At 31.8% G+C, this 8,262-nt stretch overlaps 1 long non-coding RNA gene across 1 annotated transcript; it reads left to right on the top strand.

Annotated features, from left to right (window-relative positions):
* Nucleotides 1–845: 845 nt before the first annotated feature.
* On the top strand, nt 846–4,613 carry LOC143062735 (uncharacterized). The gene is made up of 2 exons (XR_012974829.1): nt 846–2,851; nt 4,224–4,613. It is a non-coding gene; the product is annotated as an uncharacterized LOC143062735 (long non-coding RNA).
* Nucleotides 4,614–8,262: the final 3,649 nt, after the last annotated feature.

The following is an 8,262-nucleotide window of genomic DNA, read 5'->3' as shown; positions in this document are numbered from 1 at the left end:
CTCCCCCTGGATCCGCCACTGATACCTAGTATGCATATAATTAAGAACAGCTTTGAATATATGCATATAAAATAATGGTACGTTTAAAAACCGTTCAGGATCTCCTGGTTGCACACAGGACATTAAGTAACTTAGAACATATATATATAATAGTAAGAGTTCAGGGTATACATTCGATAACTAACATATTTTATAATTTTGTTATTTTTGTTTTGATAAAATCAGAGACATATAATACATGTATTGAGACATATATATATGTGTGTCTCTGAAAAAATCAAACCATCTTTAAAGAAGTTATTTCAGTTTGAATCGACTGTCTTTTGCATTAGAATTCCAAAACGTTAATGTTATTTACAAATGCCAAAACCTGCAAGAAAGAAACATTTATATTCGGTGATTTTTACACTAAACGTTTTCGTAATTTGTTTTAAAAAATATTAAAAAGTACATGTACATCGTTTTTCCAAGATTTGTATAGTAACTGGTTTAATTAAGTCCCTTTGATGAAATTTAAATTGCGAGACGCTAATTAATAAACTATGATCTATCTATCGGCATGCGTCGTTATTTGGGATACGTCACGGATGACCGATGATCATATTCAATACGATATACCAATCATCATTTGAATTTGGTCAATTGATCTTTAATAATTAGGACTAATTGGTGATGGCAGAGAATAAGTCGCTGGTGATGGTTAAAAACACATAGAAGTAAACTTTGCAAAAAAAAAAGGTTTCCTCGGAAAAAATTATGAAAATATATGAATATGCTAAATATTTTTTTTTCCGAAATAATAATTAAAGACGTTTAGAAATAACAAATTTTCACAATATGTTGATATTAATGGTATATAAGAATTATTGGGGAATTCAAACCATTCCTATTGTAAGTGATAAAACTAAATTTATATCAGGGTGATTGAAATGAGGAAAAAAAGGGGGGATCAGGAGTTCAGGGCCCCCTGTTTGGGAAAAGAATTGGTTGATTATATATGGAATCACTGAGTCATGGCAGGAGCAGGCCCCTCTTAGGCAGTCGGTGGGCCCCACTTATGAAAAATTCTGGATCCACCACTGTGGTCAGGGTGGTCTTCAGTTTTATTATCTTTTTAAAAAAAAATTACACCTGTATAGTGTATATTCTTTAGTGTAAATCAAGGGAAAATACTGTGAACTATCTGTGCATTGGGGCTTATTAAAAGGTATTTCGGGGGGAAGAAAGAAGGGAGGGTGAGTCCATGGGAGGTAATCCCCACCCCTTTCAATTTGAGAATATGCTATTATCTTGTAAACGGTCCAGATCCCCATCCCTAAACCATATATATTCTTGAATGGGACGATAAAACAAATCAAATGAAATTAAAAGGAGGTCTTTGGGGGTTTCACCACTCTGTTCAATTTGAGAATGTGCTATTATCTTGTGAACGATCCAGATCCCCACCCCTAAACCATATATATTCTTGTCGGGGACAATAAAATTAATAATGAAATAAAATAAAAGAGAAGTCCCACCCCCTCTAGTTTGAAAACTTGTAAACGGTCAAGATCCCCACCCCTAAACCATATTTATATATTCTTGTATAGAACAATAAAACAAATAAAAGGAAATATAGGGAGAGTCCATGGGGTTCACCCCCACCCCCACATGTTTGAGAAACTTTTAAATGGTTGAGATCCCCTGTCATCCAGTGGTTAGGTGAAAAAATTTCAGGATCCCTGATCCCCACCGTCAAACCATATATATTCTTGTATGAGACAATAAAACAAATCAAATGAATATAGGATCATCCCCTTTGTCTTGGGTTGGGAACCCCCTTTTTAAAATGGCTGGATCCGCCCCGGCATACCATCTAGCTAGCTATAAAGGCTTTAAAAATATGAAATCAAACAAGGAAATTAACAGTGTAGGCAACTGTTTTGAATTTAAAAAAAAGTCTTTTACATATATAACAATGTTAAATTTTTTGTGCATTTATTTTTGCTTATCGTATTTTCAATAATGGACAAAATTGCATGATTGAATATTGTAATTTAAGAAAAATCAGCATACATGATATAAAATGGGAAGTGGAAACTGGGAATTTGACAAAGAGACAACAACTCAATCAAAGAGCAGACAACGGCCGAAGGTCACCTATGGGTCTTCAATGCAGTGAGAAAAATTCGGCACTGGTCTTCAGCTCATAAATATGTATCAGAAATGAAAACGAGATACAGCTTTCAGTTGTATTAATAAAAACCTCACAATAAGTTCTGAATATCAGAATATACAGTATTGCAAGATTCTCTCAAAATGTACACATAGAGCTGAAAAACTGTCAGTGACTATAAAATTAATCATGCTAACATTAAAGTCCATGGACATGATGGAGTCCATCTTACTATGCATACTCTCGTACAAAGGAATATAAGTATGCAATAGACATCAAGTTTTCAAAAATAAGAGTATCTATGCCATTAATTTACGACAAGATCTTAATCAAGTAATAATTTCGGTTTGTTTAAATATTTCGGAGGTTAGTATGACCTCCTCTTTGGTGATGATGTTTTCGTTTTAAAGTTGGGAAAATTGTTTGTACATGTACCAACAAAAATAAAAACACAAAGTCAATCTAGAATTATATTTTTATCATTTTTTTATGTTTAGGTTGTCAGCAAGATGAAAAGGACAAGTATGCAGTTCAAAATTCAAAATGTGGATAAGTTGAGGTTCTAGGTCTTACCTTTGCAGATTTTCATATTTTGCATGAATGAAATCAAAGGTTATATGATGGACAGCAGAGAAAGAAAAAAACAACTTTTCAATTATCCTGCTCCTGGATAAATGTAAAACATCTTGTTTTTCGGTAAGTTTTATGCTCTGTTTTGATAGTGTTAGTGCATTCATCTTTCCAGTCTTTCCTCTAAATTGTAAGTTTTTGGTGAGTGTTCACCATGAATTTCAGTAAGTAACTTGTGGATTTACATGTATATACTCAAAATTTAGTACTAATATTAATGGGATTTTAGCATGACATCCTGCCAAATGCTTGTTAATCATGTTTATGTTCCAGAACAAACAAGTATTTGGACTGTACGCTTGCCCAATTTTAAGAAGTTGGTCAAGTTTATTACAAACAAATGTACAGTACAGATCAACATAACTGAAATCTTTAATAGATTAATACAAAAAGTTTAATTGCAGTTAAAATAAAAACACAGGTTTGGTCGAGCTGGTACCAGACAGTACAAATATACTTAAATGGTCTGACTGTACACATATGGTGGGACTGTAAGTTCTGGACCGTAAAAGTAACATCCGAATACTGATATGGTCTGGAACATTTATACATGTCTTAAAATTAATATCAAACACATTGGTGTTTGATAGAACTATAATGTTTTGGGATATCAAAATCAAAAATATCCCATTTTTACTTTTAATAAAGAAAAAGATTATTGATGTATGTTTAAATGTATATTAAAATGAGACAGCAAGCCAACAACACAAAAAATAAGGATAAAACATACATATTTTTTTTGTATCAATGTTATAATTTCCAATATGTTCAAGGTATTTTTTCATTGAAATAAAACACAAATTGAAATCTGTCTGAACTTCAAAAGCTTAAAGAAATATTGTTTCTGTTGTCTGCATTTTGTATAATATATTGCAAATTCTTGTGAATAATGGAATGTTATTATAGTTGTCTAAAGTTTTAACATTGATCTTTATACTGTAAATTCATAAATTATTGCGTGCATTTATTATTGCGATTCTGTCATTTTAGACTTAAATGAGATTTTAAATTTTACGATTTTGAGAAAAATCCTGTTTAATCCATATAAAATATTTCATAATGCGAGTTTAAATTATTGCGTTTACAACTCCGTTGCATTTTTCGCAATAAAAAAAATCTCGCATTAATTCTGAATTTACAGTATATATATATATTATGTATATAACTTGGGAAAATACCCAAATGTTATAAAGAAGAATAAATTAATTGATTGTTATATGGTATTAGAATAGGAAGATGTGGTATATTGCTAATTTGACAACCCTCCATCAGAGACCAAAGGATGTAGGCCGTTAGCAACTGATGACACTGGACAACCTTTAACAATCAGTAAAATCCATATCGCATAGCTATTTTTATTGAAAATCATATTATTGCTACATGTATGAAAACAATTTTGTAAAATCCATTACTTTAGATTTTATTGGTTCTTTTTCAGAAGGATTGAAATTCACCACCTAGAATAAATGGAGAAAACATAGAAACAAGACCAGAATAAATTCAAAGACAAAAGTTGGATCAGTTATTATTTTCATCACTCAGTCAATAATTTGAAGTTCTTTTAAATTAAAAAAAATATTGAAACCACAATAATGTCAAAGTTCTGTGCTGAATGTCCAAAAAGTGGACTATACCATCAAACAATGCTGGATGATAAGAAACTATTAATGTTTTGTGTTGAGGGATATTGTGAAAAAAATAGATTTACTTAAATAGCTACTAGTATGTTAAGCCTAACAATAGAGTTTTTATTGATTTCAAATGGCAAATAATTGTGTTTCAAGAAAGTATTCTATAATTCATGAATAAACATATATTGATACTTACATTATCTGCTTTGTTGTTTAAAAGTTTAGTTTTGAACAGTTAAAGAACAATATGCTAAATTAACATTTCCCAAGAAAAAAAGATATTCAATTAAAAAGATTCATCTTATAATAATTTACTACCAAATAGAAAACATTGTAACATACACATTACTGTTTATTTATATCTATATATTTACAATTAGAATCCCATAGGATTTTAATTTGTCCCATGGGATATTAAAAATCCCATGGGATAATAAAAATCCCATGGGATTTTTTTTGTCCCATGGGACAACAAATATCCCATGGGACTACAATAATCCCATGGGACAAAAAAAAATCCCATGGGATTTAACCAAAATCCCATGGGATAATGGTAAATCCCATGGGATTTTGCCCTGTCCCATGGGATATTGAAAATCCCATGTTTTTATAATTCAAATTGCAAAATAAATATGAAAGTAACTGTATAAAACCAATGAAATTATTGAATCCCATGTAATTCTGCACATTTTGGTTATATACATGATATTGTAGCTCTTGTTTGAGGCGGCGGCGGATTTGCAAATGAGTGTTTTGCAAATTAAAAGTGTCCAGTGTTAGTTATTGTCTTTATCCTGCAATTAATTCTGTATATTATTTGTGTTTTGAAAGACGCAAAAACACATGCTTTGCATTTATTTTCGATTTAAAATCCTTTGAGGCCCGTGTAGTAATACGATAAAGTAATCACACATTCAGCAGAAGACCGGTTCGCAAAAAAAGAATCTCGAATGGTCATCAATAACACATCGCTCAAGGTGAAAAATTATCTATTTTAACAAAACAACTAATTTCAACAGTAAAAACAAATAACAATACATTGTCCAATTTGAAACAGGAGTGTACGAGTTTTCCTACGCTTCAGACTCGACATTCACTAAGCATGCATGCTGAAATTGGCATGGTTGTTTTTGTTACACAATCATACACATTCAAGTTTTGAAATCGATAGTTGTCATCGTAGAAAAGACTGCTGTTCATGTGTTTATGTTATCAGAAAATTGGTGTGATTCTTATTGCTCAAAAGAAATGTTTGAAAACAAACAGAATGCATTGGAATGCGACTGCAATACACATTCTGAGGTCACGCAGGTTCATACAATACTCAGTCCGGCAGTGGGCGGAGCTTTAAAACGATATCTGTATAGTATACAGATACAGCATAGCGATATCTGTAGGGCTGTATCTGTATGGTAGAACACCCGATTGCAGGATAAACGAGTTTAATTTGTCAATTATACATTGTTTATCTCTTTTTGGCATATATTAAGCGTTGTCATCCAATTTTCAGTAGTTGTAGACAAATACTATGATCTAAAGTACAATTCTTAATAGAATTCTGTGTATATTTTAGGGAACGGGAATATAATGACACAACATAATTAGATGCAACTGTATACATTTTATATCAGGCTAGTTGATCCTATATGGTTGACGCAATTTTATTCAGACCCCATTAAGTTATACTAGAGCAGCTAGGCTCTAATGATATGAAAGATGTCTTGCACTGCCACTACTTGAGTTGCAGTGTACTATCTTAACAATTTGAATCTCTAACTTGAGTCTGACATTGATGCCTTGTAAAATTCAAGGGGTTAAGGTTTATATTTGCTAACATTTTACCAATTTGTACTTTTGTTTTACTATAATTACACTTGAGGAGTATAACCTTCTTATTAACAGTTCTTCTAAAGACATGTACTGTTAACCATCATGGTAGTGGCTTAAAATTGCTTACTACCACTTCATTTTAACTCTGGTGAATCTTTGTTTCATTTGAAAACTTTTCATTTTTATATAAGATTAATATCTTTTTTGTTTGTTTGTATTGCTGTGTCATTAATGCTTATACAACATCTCACTTTCTATACTTTGTTTTATCAAAAACTAACTGTATCCTTAATACTAACAACCTATAGACATGTCAATGCTTACAATAATATCCTTGCAGTATTACTAAATATCAAATTATAAGAAAAAAAGCAATAATCACCAAAAACAAATATAATAAAACCGTGGAAAAGGTGAAAGGGATACAGTAACTGTTAAATAACAATATTTAGTTTCCGAAATAATAAAATATTAAAGGTACAGACATGTATATAAGCTAGCTAAAAGAAATATACACATGGAAAAAAGTATTGCAACACCTTGATTTTTTAAAACTCGAAAAATCAGCCTCTAATTTTGGATGAAATATGATAAAATATTTGTAAAATAATATTGAAACCTAGTTTATGATAACATTGGCATTTAAAAGAACAAAAAATGTTTGAAAAAAATGAATTATCTTAACCACAATTTTAATAACAAAATGAAGTGTTTTTTGTACAAAAAAATGCATTTTACAACTTTTACTGTAGTCGAACTTTACAATGTCTGACATTTAAAAAAAAATCTTAAGATGATTGTTCACATCATGGTTGATCGTTATACGCCAAAGAATTAGTACTTTGTGCGCAGCCTCCATTCAAACGGATAACCGCATCTTGACGTCTTATGATTCCTACCATAAATCGACAAATTTGTTGCTAAGGTAGCAGTAACCATTTCTGATGAAGGGCATTGTTATTTCATGACGTGTTTGAACTGGGGTGTCCTTCCGCGCACTTTACGCCTAATAGTGTCCCATATATGGTCAATATGGTTCAAATCAGGGTTACGATCGGACCAAGAAAGGTGAACCGAATTCCATTGGAACAATAGATCTTTCTCTACGATGCTTATTTCCAATTTTTTCGAGCTCCGCACTACATTGGATACGGACAACTGTGTGTCTGTTGAGTAAGCAATGGTCCCCTAAATGGTCTGATCGCACGATAACCCGTAGCGATGAGTTGATCTCGAACAGTTCTTGTTAAAAGGTTCATGTATGCCCACCACTCTCTTTTTAGGATTGTATTGTATTCAATGGGTTTCGTTCTAACCACCCTTCAATATGCTTGATTTTCCCTAGCAGATGATATAGGGGGTCTTCTTGATCTCGGAAGGTCTTTAACACCGTTTACTGCCTGATTTTTATTCTCAAAACGCTTTATAGTGGGGTGGTGATGACCAACAATACGTGCGGTTGTCACAGCGACATTCCAGCTTCTCTCATGCTGATTATTTGCCTTATTGCTGCAGTTAAGACTTGTGGAGGACCCATTACAAGGTGTCAATCACATAAATTTATAAACTTGGTTATTTAAAGTATTGAAAACAATGAAGATAAAAACATCTGTTTTGCTGTTTACGGGTACAGTAGCTGCATGTGCAGATAAGAACTTATCGAGTCAATATTTATTGATTAAACTCAGGTGATATTTAAATAATGTTTAACTAGTTCTATTTTAACAAATTATATCACAAAAAAATAAAAAGTGTTTTTTTTTTAATTTCAATTTCAATTTGGTGTTGCAATACTTTTTTCCATGTGTATACATTTGAAACAGGTACATCAACCTAAATCATACATTTTGAAAATTCCTAACTTCAACAAGTTAATCTTAAATGTTTATCAAACATCACTATGGTGCTGTTTGCACTCTTTGTCGTGATGTCGACCGGAAGTCTCGTTTCTTCTAGGTGATCTTTTGTTTTGACATTCTAAATAACTCCCTCGTAACCAAATATAATCAAGATCTT

Source organism: Mytilus galloprovincialis, chromosome 2 (genome assembly GCF_965363235.1).
Source record: "Mytilus galloprovincialis chromosome 2, xbMytGall1.hap1.1, whole genome shotgun sequence".
NCBI classification, from domain to species: domain Eukaryota; kingdom Metazoa; phylum Mollusca; class Bivalvia; order Mytilida; family Mytilidae; genus Mytilus; species Mytilus galloprovincialis.
This window is presented reverse-complemented; position numbering and strand designations above follow the sequence as displayed.